The sequence below is a fragment of the Ovis aries genome, chromosome 16 (genome assembly GCF_016772045.2).
Source record: "Ovis aries strain OAR_USU_Benz2616 breed Rambouillet chromosome 16, ARS-UI_Ramb_v3.0, whole genome shotgun sequence".
NCBI classification, from domain to species: Eukaryota; Metazoa; Chordata; class Mammalia; order Artiodactyla; family Bovidae; genus Ovis; species Ovis aries.
The window spans coordinates 36,435,978-36,450,792 of NC_056069.1; the positions used below are offsets into that span (position 1 = coordinate 36,435,978).

Genomic DNA, 14,815 nt, shown 5'->3' on the forward strand with positions numbered 1-14,815 from the left:
AAAGCATCATTTCTCAAAATGTCTGTGATGTCTGGGAGCCACCTGCACCAGAATCATCTGGAAGGAGAGGTGGCTTGCTGCTTATCAGATGCCCCACTCCACTCCCAGGATATCACACTGGAATCTCTAGAAGTGGAATACAGGAACATGCACTTCTAACAAGAGAAGAAGAGAGTCTGGTGCACCATAACATTTGAGAACCTCTGCTATCAAACCCGAAGGAAGCGTCTGAATTTGGTTCTGGAGAAAAGAGTAGACGAGCTCAGGGCCACAAGCCACAGAGGTTGTTTTTATACACACATGCCCCAGCTGGCTTAGTGGTAAAGAATCCACTTGCCAACAGAGGAGACATGGGTTCAATCCCTAGGTGGGGAGGAGCCCCTGGAGGAAGAAATGGCAATCCAGGCTCTATTATTCTTGTCTGGAGAATTCCATGGACAGAGAAACCTGGCAGGCTACAATCCATGGGATCACAAAAAGTCGGACACAACCGAGCAACTGAGTGTGCACACGTGTGCACACACACCATCTAAGGTAGTAGTAGGGCTGAATGGGAAAATATAGCCTAGCAACCAAGGGCACAAGCAGCAGTTCTCTTACAAAGGAGAATCTTAGAGATGAGAGCCTTCAGTGATTTGAGGTGGCTCAGGGTGCACACAGGCTTTCCTGGTGGCTAAGACTGTAAAGAATCTACCTACAATGTGGGAGATGCAAGTTCTATCCCTGGGTTGGGAAGATCCCACTGAGAAGGAAATAGCAACTCACTCCAGTATTCTTGCCTGTAAAATCCCATGGACAGAGAAGCCTGGTGGGCTACAGACCATGGGGTCACAAAGAGTTGGACACAACTGAGTAACTAACACACACACACACACAGGGTGTACATACCATCCTGAATTTATCATTTGGGACTATTGTGTCCTTCACCTTAGCTCAGACCCTTCAAGAAGACTTGGGTTGTGGCTCTCTTGGTGAGTAGAAGTGGAAGATCCACCGTGTGAGACCCAGGCCCTGGGTTGAGCGGCCAAGAGAAGACTTGAGATGCAGGAAAGAACCAACAGAGTAGTTCTGCCAACTGGGCTCTTCAGGTGAGTCTGTTGTACCCTCAGTTCAGTCACTCAGTTGTGTCCAGCTCTCTGCGACCCCCATGGACTGCAGCACACCAGACCTCCCTGTCCATCACCAACTCCCAGAGGTTACTCAAACTCATGTCCATGGAGTCAGTGATGCCATCCACCTATCTCATCCTCTGTCGTCCCCTTCTCCTCCTGCCTTCAATCTTTCCCAGCATCAGGGTCTTTTCAAATGAGTCAGCTCTTCACATCAGGTGGCCAACCTAACGTCTGACAATTTCTCCTGTCCAACCTGAAGTATGTGTGGAGCAGCACAGACACCTCTGGAGGAGTAGCATGTGGGCATGTCTCTGGGATTTACCTCCCAGTCCCTGACAGAGAGGGCATCTGGAGACTGGCAGCAGCTGCAGGCGGCAGAAGAGTCCCAGCCAGTGAGCCATGACCACTGCTCCAGAATGTGGGCACGGTGATGACTAGGGAGCTGCTCCTGGCAGAGTGGACCCTCTAGGGCTGTGGTCAGTGGCGGAAGGCAGCTAGGCAGCTATTAGCAGCAGAAGGTCCCCAGAGTCTATAGCTGCCAGGGTGGCAGCAGCAATGAGAAGAGAACGGCCATTCCCTCACTTTGGAGAAAAAACATGCCTTCCCTCTCTGAATCCCACACAAGTGGCCAAAGTCCCATCCCAGCAGCTGCAGCCAAGGGTGGGTTCTGAGTCCAAAGTGCTGGCCCAAGACAGGAGGACCCTGTGAGGTGAATCTGAGCTAAAATCCCACCTGGGGACCTCCATGAAGCTCAGAGGTCAACTCCGCAAAGGGCTGATGTTAGCTCCTAAGTGGGCAGGGTCAGAAGGCAGAGGAAGTCTGGATTGAAATCAATGAGGCTGATCCCAGGTGGCAACTGTGGGCATTACCAAGGAGTGGGCTCCTTGATACACTGGCAGATGAGGGCACAGAGCCGGGGAAAAGCACAGATGGGCTGGGCGCTGATGTTCCCCATGGTTTGTGAGGCTGGTCCCTGCTAAGAGCTTACTGGGGAGGAGAGACATCAGTACTGAGTTTTTCCTGCACCTGGCATATTCCAAGGAGACACGAGGAGCAAGGAAGGAATTCTCAGCCTCCTAAGACCTGGGCTCATTAGTCAGTAGAAGCCCAGAGTGGCTGGTCACCATTTGAATTCCCCACTAGGGTCATCAGTGGGCTTCCCTGATGGCTCAGCCGGTAAAGAATCCACCTACAATGCAGGAGACTGCCTGCAATGCAGGAGACCCAGGTTCAGTCCCTGGGTTGGGAAGATCCCCTGGAGAAGGAAGTGGCAACCCACTCCAGTATTCTTGCTTGGAGAATCCCATGGTCAGAGGAGCCTGGTGAGTTACAGTCTATGGGGTCACAAAGAATCGGATACGACTGAGCACAGGGTCATAGGTATAAACCTACTGAGTTTATTGCTCGGAAGATTCTCACACTCAATTTCTGTTATGCTTGTGCACGCACATATACGCACCCTCACTCAGACACCCACCCATGAATACACACACCCATAATCAGATTCCACAGATTTAGAACGCTTCTCTAGAGAATCCAGAAATGAGGTGATGCCCGATCTTGCTGCTGCTGCTGCTAAGTCGCCTCAGTCGTGTCCGACTCTATGCGACCCCATAGATGGCAGCCCACCAGGATCCCCCGTCCCTGGGATTCTCCAGGCAAGAACACTGGAGTGGGTTGCCATTTCCTTCTCCAATGCATGAAAGTGAAAAGTGAAAGTGAAGTCGCTCAGTCATGTCTGACTCTTCGAGATCCCATGAACTGCAGCCTACCAGGCTCCTCCGTCCATGGGATTTTCCAGGCAAGAGTACTGGAGTGGGGTGCCATGATGCCCAATCTTACCTGAGAGAAAATTCTTTTTCAGCCAAGAGACAAAGGGAGGAAGGTAGCTTTGTCCTCAGTAAGACTAGCGGGGGCTGGGATGCCAAAACTCTCTCAGCTGGAAACCTCCCAAGATCAGGTTCCTCTACCAAACTTGAATTATTTCCTGGTCTGAGCTGACCCTAAAATACCAGAAGTACCCCAGAGCTCCTGGCATTTTTGTATTTCCCGTAATTTGTGGTGTTGAAAAATATTTGAGGGGAAAAAAGAACACAGGGAGTGATTTCATGACAGGAAAACAAAAACAAAAAATTCCCCTCAAATGGGGGTGGGAGGATGGGGAGTGGGGTGGGGGTAGGGTGAGAAGTTGAGCTAGATTTCTGCTTTAATTTTAGAAAATCATTCACGTCTGCATTTTCTTCACTCCAGCCGGCTGTCTAGGGCTTGGAGCCTGACAGTAAGGCCGTTGCCCCTCAGGTCAGGCTGTGGATGCAATTTTGATCCTCCGTTAATTATGCTGCTTCAAGGTTTCAGGCTTACTTAAAATCATTACTTGGGAATCTTAATGTGAACAGAGGCTTAAAAGTGGCCTCCTCCTGGTGCTGCCGGAGAAGGCTGAGCGGGGACACGCCTGAGTGGTGAGCGAGTGCTGATAACTGGAGAGGGGTGAATTTATGAAGTGAGCAGCTCATCAAAAACACAAGTCACTCCGAATTCATCGAAGCAGGTGCGAAATGACCAGGTTTCAACAGCTGAAGCAGGATGATACTTTGTAATAAGAGAAGCCATCGCTGAGACAGGGTCGAGCGGGAGCAAGACTAATCAGGGCATGCTGTGGTCAGGCCAGCGCTCCGGAGCTGGAGAGCCCACGCGGATGTGACCCGCCCGCACTCCTTGAAGAATGCGAGGTGGGAGGGGGGTGGGACGCGGGGCGGGGGTGTGGGGGGGGAGGCTGCAGACCCCATGACCCCAGCAGCAGAGGGCGACGATTGCCACAGGCTGCACGGTGCAGGCCGTTACTAGAGTCAATAAAAATACTGGAAATGCATTCTTAATCTTTTGCAAGCCCCAAAATATGAGAATGGTTTTCTTTTTCTTGCAAAAGATGAAGTCAAGAATAAGCCTGTTGTATGTCTTGCATTTTAAATGTTTAGTCTCCTGAAAAGTAATTCAGAATGCAGGGCAAGCATTTCAGTTTTATTTTTTTTTTCTTTTAAAGAGCACAGGGACCTAATAAAGCAAGGGAATTTTATTGGTGATGCTGTTTGGAGCTGAGTAAAATCACTTAGAAAAATTTGTTGGGGCACAAATCTGAAGGGCATGGGGTCCAGAAAAATGGAGAGTGGAACAGTCTGACAACACATGCGTCCCCCCATTAGGGCTGGGAACACCCCCCCACAGCCACACTCTAGAGGAACCACATAACTGGAGGACAAGAAATTGGTCCATAAGTTGAATGTCAGCTGCTCAGTTCAGTCAGTCGGTTCAGTCGCTCAGTCGTGTCCGACTCTCTGCGACCCCATGAATCGCAGCACACCAGGCCTCCCTGTCCATCACCAACTCCCGGAGTTCACTCAGATTCATGTCCATCGAGTCAGTGATGCCATCCAGCCATCTCATCCTCTGTCGTCCCCTTCTCCTCCTGCCCCCAATCCCTCCCAGCATCAAAGTGTTTTCCAATGAGTCGACTCTTCTCATGAGGTGGCCAAAGTACTGGAGTTTCAGCTTTAGCATCATTCCTTCCAAAGAAATCCCAGGGTTGATCTCCTTGCAGTCCAAGGGACTCTCAAGAGTCTTCTCCAACACCACAGTTCAAAAGCATCAATTCTTTGGTGTTCTGCCTTCTTCACAGCCCAACTCTCACATCCATACATGACTACTGGAAAAACCATAGCCTTGGCTAGACAGACCTTAGTCGGCAAAGTAATGTCTCTGCTTTTGAATATGCTATCTAGGTTGGTCATAACTTTCCTTCCAAGGAGTAAGTGTCTTTTAATTTCATGGCTGCAATCACCATCTACACTGATTTTGGAGCCCCCAAAAATGAAGTCTGACACTGTTTCCCCATCTATTTGCCATGAAGTGATGGGACCGGATGCCATGATCTTCGTTTTCTGAATGTTGAGCTTTAAGCCAACTTTTTCACTTTCCTCTTTCAGTTTCATCAAGAGGCTTTTTAGTTCCTCTTCACTTTCTGCCATAAGGGTGGTGTCATCTGTATATCTGAGGTTATTGATATTTCTCCTGGCAATCTTCAGCCTCCAATGTTGGGCAGGTTGTTTACTATTTGTTTTTAATAAACAGAAATACTGTGAAATGCTAGGGAGGAAATACAGTGCTCCAAGGACACTCAACCCAGAGGGTGTTCTTATAAACCAGACATGTGAAGTGGTGGAAAACCTAAGCTGTTGTTTTGCCCTTTTTGTTTTTCTTTTATAAACTCAGATTCTGCTCTTGAGAAGTCAGAGTTTCAGGCAGGACCAACTACAACATTTGCTGGGCCCCAGGAAAAATCAAAGTTCAGGGTTCTGTTCCAAAATTAGTAAGAATTTCAACACGGTGACAACCAATATCAGCCAAACATGGGGGCCTTTGAGAGTCTTCTGTGGCTTCAAGCATCACTTTACACTTTTTTTATCTTTAGGTATGACGGCCAAGGGCGGTCAGACCTTTGTTGGACATGGCAGCTTGAAGGAACTCTGCTACTTTGCTGGAGGCATTGCCCCTCAGTCCCTGCCAGGCCAGTCAAGGAAACCATGAGGTCTCAGCCACAAAACCAGGGAGGCAAAGTGGCTCACTGACCTGCAGCCACAGAAAAGACTGGGGTTTCTCTTTCAGTTCCTAAAAGTAACATTTGTTGCAGGATTTGTCTAATTATATAAAAAAGACATATCTGACAAATAAAATGAAAGAAAAAAAAACACTTAAAGAAAATAAAATCACTTGTAATCCAAATACTGCAATACAACCACTGGTCACACATTGTTATGTATCCTAATTTTTGCTTATGCATTTTTCCCATGTGTGTGTGCACGTGCGTAATTTTACAAGGCTAGGATCATACTCTAACATCATTTTATAACCCTTTGTACCTCTTCATTTTTCTCTCTCTCCTTGTCACTGAATGATCCTTAATAACTTTTTCAAAAAAATTTTATCAGAGTATGTGAGTGAAAGTCGTGTGCAACTCTTTGCAGTCCCATGGAAGCCCAGGAATACTGGAGTGGGTAGCCTACCCCTTCTCTAGTGGATCTTCCCAACCTAGAAATTGAACCAAGGTCTCCTGCATTGCAGGAGGCTATGAGGGAAGACAGAAGCCCTTCATAGCTATAGTCGGAGTATAGTTGATTTAAAATGCTGTATGAGTTTCTGCTGTATAGCAAAGTGTATCAGTTATAAAATACATATATCCACTCTTTTAAAAAATTCTTTTCCCATATAAGTCATTATAGAGTAATGAGTAGAGTTCCCTATGCTATACAGTAATCCTTATTGTTATCTATTTTCTATATAGCAGCATGTATATGTCAATCCAAATCTCTCAATTTCTCTCTCTCCCACTTTCCCCTCCTGGTAACCATAAGTTTGTTTTCTACATCTATGACTCTATTTTGGTTTTATAAATAAGTTCATTGGGCTTCCCTGATAGCTCAGTTGGTAAAGAATCCACCTGCAATGCAGGAGACACCAGTTTGATTCCTGGGTCAGAAAGATATGCTGGAAAAAAGTAGGCTACCCACTCTAGTATTCTTAGGCTTCCCTTGTGGCTCAGCTGGTAAAGAATCTGCCTGCAATGTGGGAGACCTGGGTTTGATCCCTGGGTTGGGAAGATACCCTGGAGAAAGGAAAGGCTATCCACTCCAGTATTCTGGCCTGGAGAACTCCACGGACTGTAGAGTCGGGGGGGGGGGCCATAAAGAGTTGGACATGACTGAGCCACTTTCACTCCACTTCAGATAAGTTCATTGGTATCATATTTCTAGATACTGCATATGTGATATCATATGGTATTTGTCTTTGTCTGAATTACTTCACTTAGTATGATAATCTCTAGGTCCATCCATGTTGCCACGAATGGCATTATTTTATTCTTTTTCATGGCTGCATAATATTCCATTGTAGATATGTACCATGTCTCCTTTATCTGTTCCTCAATTGATGGATATGTAGGTTGCTTCCATATCTCGCCTACTGTAAACAGTGTTGCTATGAACTTTGGGGCACATGTATCTTTTTGAATTACAGTTTTTGCCAGATATATGCCCAGGATTTGGATTGCTGGATCATATGGTAGCTCTGCTTTTTAAAAAACTATCCATACTGTTCTCCATAATGGTTGTTCCAAGTTACATTTTCACCAACAGTATAGGAGGGTTCCCTTTCTCTGCCCTCTCCAGCATTTATTTTTTGTGGACTTTTTGATGATGGTCATTCTGCTAGTGTGAGGTGATACCTCATTTGTAGTTTTGATTTGCATTTCTCTAATAATTAGTGATGTTGAGCAGCTTTTCATTAATCACTTAATTTTTAGGGGTTGTACAGTAATCAAATTATACAGAGAGAGAATTTTAAATATTTATAGCACAAAGTATTTAATAATATTTTGTATATAAGTAATTGATATTTATAGTTTAACATATACACATAAATGTGTAGACACACATTAAAAGACACTTACACTGGACTATGTGATTTTGGTCATTATTCAGAAAAACAACACAATTTATGTCTGGTCACATTGATCAGGCTGAAAATAAAGCTCTGTTTACTATGCAGCATTTAAAAATGAGGCAAATTCATTTTTTCAATCTTAACTGGAAAAAAAAAAAGGGCACACCCAGACTCTGGAAAAAATCTCTCTGTTTAATTGGCACATTTTGTCAAATAATTCGTTCACTGAGTAAAATTCTGTTGGGTCTAATAGTAAATGGCATTTCTTGATATTCCAAAGCGATGATTCATTTGAAATTGACAAATGTTCACCAAGGAGATAACCAGCAATATTCCTGCTCATCACACTGGAGTATTTCCTCATTCAGTCACGCAGGCGGGGGCGGCAAAGAGCCTCCAGATTAAAAAGAATACTGCTAATAGTACACCAGAATGTTTCTAGGCATGGAGAGATGTTTCTGAAGGTGGCTTTTCATTTCAACATTCTTTCAACAGTTCAGTCAACTTCTCATAAAATTAATAGTAAATACTTTTTTAAGGGGTGGGTGTGTGCTGGTATTTTTGTGTGATTTGTTTTGTGTTATTGAAGTGTGCTACGCTGGCGAATGCTCAGCTATAAATGCCATTCTTCACAAACATGAGCTGGGCACTGATACATGGCTTTGCAGTCCTCTCTGAACAGCAGTTTTTGCTGCTTTCAGCTGCCTTCCTCCCTCAGAGCACGTGTATGGCAATAAGGACCGGAGATGGGGAGGCCTTGAAGTTGTCATGGAAACAGAATCCCCCCTCCATATGCAGAACTGGCTGATCAGCAGTTTTCTTGTGCCAGGCACTGACCTGCATCTTCTTATTAACCCTCCAGCAGCCCTCTTAGGTATTACTAGCTCCATTTTTAGAGTGAAAGACTGAGTCAGACAGGCAAGTGGGCCTTGCCCAAAGTCCTGCCCTAGTTAGGTGGCAACCCGAGAAGGGAATCGAATCTAGTTATCTAAGCAACATTTACTTTCCTGACTTGTCTGCCCCTGTCTCCTTGGAGGGACAAAAACAGGGACGTACCAGGTCCTGATTCTTTGACGTATACTGAGAGGACTTCTGGTGGATGGTGGTATGTGGTAGCTTTCAGAACGATTTTTTAAATTTTTTCATATGACGGTTTCCCATGCGGCACTGCAGTAAAGAATCTGCCTGCCAATGCAAGAGATGCAGGTTTGATCCCTGGGTTGGGAAGATCCCTTGGAGTAGGAATGGCAACCCACTCCAGTATTCTTACCTGGGAAATGCCATGGGCAGTGGAGCCTTGTGGGCCACAGTCCATGGTGTCTCAAAGAGTTGGACAGGACTGAGCCGCACAGCAGCAGCAGCAGCATATGATGGCATTCGCTAGTGACCGGCTGCTTGTCATGTGCATTCCTTTAAAGACTATATCGTGGGCTGGGCGACCCTAGAGGAACAAGCTGACGTTCTCCTGGTGATCTTAACAGTGACCTAGAGTTTTACACTTTCTGTAAAAGGTGAAAAAAGAAAGTATAGTGTATGCGTGTGTATCTGCACACACACACACGTGTACAATAACCATGAAACAATGGGGCCAGGGGAAGAATCTGGGTGATAGAAGGAGCAAAAGGCTTGGGAACACCACCCAGTAATGTGATAAACCTGAAGCTTGCCCTCCCTCACAGCCCCACACCAATGCCATAGACCCCATCTGATCTATTTCTACAGGCTTCCCTATCACACTTGTACTCACATCCATCCATACCATCTGTTTCACAAATATGCACCTCTGCAAAAATCCTGTGATATTCTGCAGAACGAAAGTGGCTGCTCTAAGGGTTCTAAAATGCTTTCTGGGCTAGATGATTTCTGAGGATCGAAGTCAAGCTTCAGCTGAGCAGAGAGGCTGCCAAGTTAGATGGGGTCATAAATAGACATTTCTCCAAATAAGGCATACAGATGGCCAACAAGCACCTTGAAAGATACTCATCATCACTAATCATTAGAGAAATGCAAATCAAAACTGAATGAGGTACCACCTCACATTGATCAGAATGGCCATCATTAAAAAGTCTACAAATAATAAATGCAGGAGAGGGTGCAGAGAAAAGGGAACCCTCCTACACGTTTGATGAGAATGTAAATTGGTTTAGCCACTATGGAGTAAGTGGGCTCCTCAAAAAACTAAAAATAGAGCTTCTATATGACTCAACAATCCCAATCCTCGGCATATCTGGGAAAATCTACAATTTAAAAAGATACATGCACCTCTGTGTTCATAGAACCCTATTTGCAATAGACAAGACATAGGAACAACCTAAATGTTAATTAACAGATAAAGACAATGTAGCATGCACATGCACACAATGGAATACTACTCAGTCATAAAAAGGAATTAAAATATGAAAAGGAATGAAGTAATGCCATTTGCAGCAACATGGATGGGACCTGAGTTATCATACTAAGTGAAGTAAGTGAGACATAGACGAATATACAATATGATATCTTTTTTATGTGGAATGCAAAATATGACACAAATTAACTTATCTAGGAAACAGAAACAGATTCACAGATATAGAAAGCAGACTAGTGACCTCGTTGAGAGGGAAAGGGGAAGGGGAGGGATGGACTGGGAGTTTGGGATTAGCAGAAGCAAACTATTATATACAGAATGGAAAAGCAGCAAGCTCTTTCCTGTATAGAAGAGGAAACTATGTTCAATATCTTGTAATAAACCAAACTGGAAAGGAATATGATAAAGAATATTTACATATGTATAACTAAATCACTTTACTGTGCAGCAGAAATTAACACAATATTGTAAACCAACTATATTTCAATAAAATAATTTTAAAAAAATCAAGTCAGGTGGGGTCTGAGTATCCCTCCCTGGAGGTCAGGGACTGCATCAACCGCCGTCTCCACCATGCCAGTACATGTGAGCCAAGTCGTTTCAGTCGTGTCTGATTCTTTGCAACCCTATGCACTGTAGCCTGCCTGGCTCCTCTGTCCATGGGGTTCTCCAGGCAAGAATACTGGAGTGGGTTGCCATGCTCTCCTCCAGGGGATCTTCCCAACCCAGGGATCAAACCTGCATCTCTTATGTCTCCAGCATTGGCAGGTGGGTTCTTTACCACTAGCACCACCTGGGAAGCCCACCATCCTAGTATTCATTTTAGTATTCATTCCCAAATACACACACTAGATTTTGCTCCCTATACTCAGGTACATCCTATGCTCAGCAAGGAAACCCTTAAGACAAGTTGGACCAAGGAGCCACTTTTCTTACCTGGTACCACCACAGTGCCAGTGAGAAGAAGGCCCAGAAAATGCAATGAACTCCTGTGGACAGGCGTGGGTGGTACAGAGGCACTGATACTCTCTCAGTAGCTGTAGGCTTTTACTCCAGCCCCATCTAGCACTGTCTAACCAACAAGTGCTCCTAAACAGTTCTTCAGCAAAGAAGTTCTGGGACCTGTGGAATCACATCACCTGGAGCTTGTTGGAAATAGACTCTCAAGCCCCACCCCAGACAATAGAATCAGCTGGTGACCCAATCCCAGATGATTTACATAAAATTTAAGCTGAGATTCTCCATTCTAGACTCCATCTGATCTAGTCTATCTTCTGTCTAGAAAGATAGGGCTTGGGGAGGTCATCAACCACGGCTGCACATTAGCCTGAAGGGACCAAACAATAGATCCCACCATTAGATTTTGATTTAATCTGGGGCATGGCCCAGGCAAGGATATATCTTCAAAGTGCCCCCATAAGGTTGCCAGATTTAAGAAATAAAAATACAGAATATCCAATTAAATTTGAATAAACCACATTTTTTTTAAAATTTAAGTATATCCTATGCAGTATTTGGGACATAGTTACAGTAAGAAATTACTCCTGTTTATCTGAAATTTAAATCTTACTAGGCATCCTGGGTTTGTTGGTAACACAATCCCCAGGTGATGCTAATATATTTCTAGGGTTGAGGACCTCTGCTATAAAGAAACCCACTGTTATGCAATACCTACCCTGGAATTTCCCTGAATGGTCCTGATTTCCCATATTCTCTCCCAAGGTGGTCATGCCTCAAACTTGTGGAAGGAAAGCCTTTGTCATTGTGACCATGAGTATCATTAGGCCTGAGGAAGTCTAGTAACATCAGTGGATGAAGAAAGAGGGTTGCCAGGTGACCAGTATACATAGCATATGTCCTGTATTTAATGATTTTGTTCTGTGTCATATATTGACCTTGTCAGAACGCTTCAAATGTCCTGTGTTCAACTATTTGGGGAATAAATTACAAAAATTTGACAGTCAAAGCTATTTTTCAAATTGAAAATATAGGGTGTCCTATATATTTTTATTTGCAAAATAGGGCAACTCTATGGAGAAACCACTCTGCTTAAATTCCTGGGGAATTTATCCTGAGAAACTTGTCCTTTCAGATTTGGTACTTGTCTGAACCTCTGTTAAGGTTTTCTACCGCAGACCTCTGAGCTTCAGCAGGTCAAGTCTGCTAGAAAAATGTGGCTACTCTACTAGCCAAGAATTCAGTTCATTCTTTGCTGTTCCTGTTATTTAAGTTGAATTTAATAGTTTGGCACTTGACTCATTCATATATCAAACACGGGATAAATTAATATTTACAGATCTTTGTTGCTAATAAAATGATCCGAAACTTCTCGGTTTTTTCCTTCTTGAATTATTTTGAAAAGAATGAAATTATGACAAGCAGTGGCTATAACAGAAGAGAACTGAGACCCATAGATAAGCCAGGATGGACATGAAATGAATATTCATGGGTTGCTGGCTTCCAGATGGACCCCAGGGCTGTAGGTGCTACAGAAGAGATGGGAGATTTGATGGATCTTGACTGTGGTCAGCCAGATAACACGAACATCGTGAGAAATGCTCGGGAGAGTCTTGATGAGGACCCAGTAGCTGGGGGTGGGCGTGGCAGGGGGATGATAATGGCCTTATGTAGAGAGAGCCTGGGACACAGCTGAAGCACCAGCCAGCCTCCAGGAGATAGTTTTATTTGTGTCACTTTTTTTCCTTCACGTTACTTGGCATGGTTTGTACCCTCATTCTCACTGTGGCCCAGGAAATAGCAGATACAAAGTCTGAATTTGCAAGCTGGATGTTCAGGTTGAAGAATCATTCCAGCAGGCATCAAGACAGTCTGAAGAGATGAAAAGAATGAGAGGAGACTTAGATATGAAAAATAAGCAGAAATGTCAACACCATTCTAATAGGAATCTCACAAAGAAAAGTGAGAGCGCACAGAGGGAAGGAAATAGCGGGTCTAGCTGACAACAAACAAGCACATATTCAGAAGGTTTTAATAACGTGGTTAAGAGGCGCTAATATATATCAGTATAACTATTATGTACATATTCAATAATAGTACTAATGTATATACATGTATGAGGAGGGCATGGCAACCCATTCCAGTATTCTTGCCAAGAGAATCCCAAGGACAGAGGAGCCTGGCAGGCTACAGGCCACAGGGTCGCAGAGAGTCAGACACGACTGAAGCAGTTGAGCATGCATGCACGGTGTACATACATACCTTCATTTCCAGCAAATGAAAGTCGTATTTTTTCAGGGTCATATGAAACTTCACAAAAATTCGACATGCTCTTGGCTAAAAAAAATAATAATAGTAAGATTTTAGGCATCAATGTCACACAGATCCAGTGCAATAAAATTAAAAATTCATATAATGATAGTTTTTTAAAAATTCCATATGTCTGGAAACCAAAAAAAAGATAACCACTAAAGAACATTTGTATCTAAGAGAAAATCAGATAGAAAAATTATTAAAAATACAGAGCCTTATGGCAAGGAAAGCTTTGTGGTTTCGATGCGAAGTCATGTCTGACTCTTGTGACCCCCATGCACTGTAGCCTGGCAGGTTTCTCTGTCCATTGGATTCTCCAGGCCAGAATACTGGAGCGGGTTGCCATTTTTTTTCTCCAGGGGATTTTCCTGACTCAGGGATCGAACCCACATCTCCTGTATTGGGATGCTGATTCTTTACCACTGTGTCACCCAGGAAGCCCTTAGAGGGCTAGGGCCATCTTTAAATATATGTAAACAAAGAACAAGAAAGATGGAAAATGAGCTAAATATTCAACTCATGAAGGTAAGGAGTAATAGAGCATACATAAAGAAATAAAAAGGAAGAAGATAAGAAAGATAATGGATATAAACAAAGAGAGGAACAGAAATAATAACTATGAAAAGTGAAAGCTGGTTTCTTGAAAAACTATGATGATTAAATGCGGGCATGAGTGTGCTCAGTTGCTCAGTAGTGTCTGACTCTTCGCAACCCCATGGACTATATAGCCTGCCAGGCTCCTCTGTCCATGGGATTTCCATGGACAAGAATACCCACACAAGAATACTGGAGTAGGTTGCCATTTCCTCCTCCAGGAGATCTTCCCAACCTAGGGATCTAACCCAAGTCTCCTGGGAATTGCAAATAATATAAAGAGAGAAAAGAACTTATAGAAATATAAGTTTTTAAAAATATTATAAAATAATAAGCAACTTAAGGACAGTAGACTTGAAGTTATATATTCATATATAGCTGCATAGTAAGATGGATGGATAGTTATACAACAATGGTTCTCAAAATGGGATTCTGGGATCAGTAGCTGCATCACCACCTGGAAAATTCTGGAAAATGCAAATACTCAGGGTCCTCCCTAGATCTACTGACTCAGAAACTGGAAGTGGAGCCAGGAATCTGAATTTCAATACACCTCCCTGCCTTACCCCAGGAGATTCTGATACCTGCTATAGTTTGAGATGGGAGAGGTGATAAGGGCTATGGAGGGAGAAGCAGGGGCATGGAATACAGCAGAGACAGACTTGTTCTTTTAAATAGAATAATTAGGTAAGGCCTCACTGAGATAGGTGACTTTCGAGTAAAGCACTAGCAGAGATAAGGAAGAGATTAAACAGATATATGAATAAAAAGTGTTCTTAGGCAGCAAGTTCCAAGGCCCTGAGGCAAGATTATGCTTAACAGGTCCAAGAAACAGCGAAGATGTCAGTGTAGCTGGAGCAGATGAGCCAGGGAAAGAGTACTAGGAAATGAAGTTAGAAAACTAGAAAGGTGAAGAGGGAAGGGTCTGTGGAGCAGATGCCGCTGGTCCTATGCCTGATTCATTCACTGTGTATGGATTCTGTGTGTGTGCTCAGTCGTG

The 14,815-nt window shown here is 43.9% G+C and overlaps 1 long non-coding RNA gene across 2 annotated transcripts in view; it reads right to left on the reverse strand.

Moving 5' to 3' along the window:
• The window catches only part of LOC106991666 (uncharacterized), a 111,090-nt gene that overhangs the window by 23,905 nt on the left and 72,370 nt on the right, over positions 1-14,815 (reverse strand). The window contains exons 2-3 of one of the 2 annotated variants that reach the window (XR_001435884.4): positions 13,171-13,245; positions 3,948-12,780 (exon numbers count right to left, since the gene is read on the reverse strand). This is a non-coding gene — a long non-coding RNA (uncharacterized LOC106991666). Of the gene's footprint in view, positions 1-3,947; positions 12,781-13,170; positions 13,246-14,815 lie in introns of those variants that run through there. The other variant, XR_003591920.3, reaches the window with a different exon arrangement.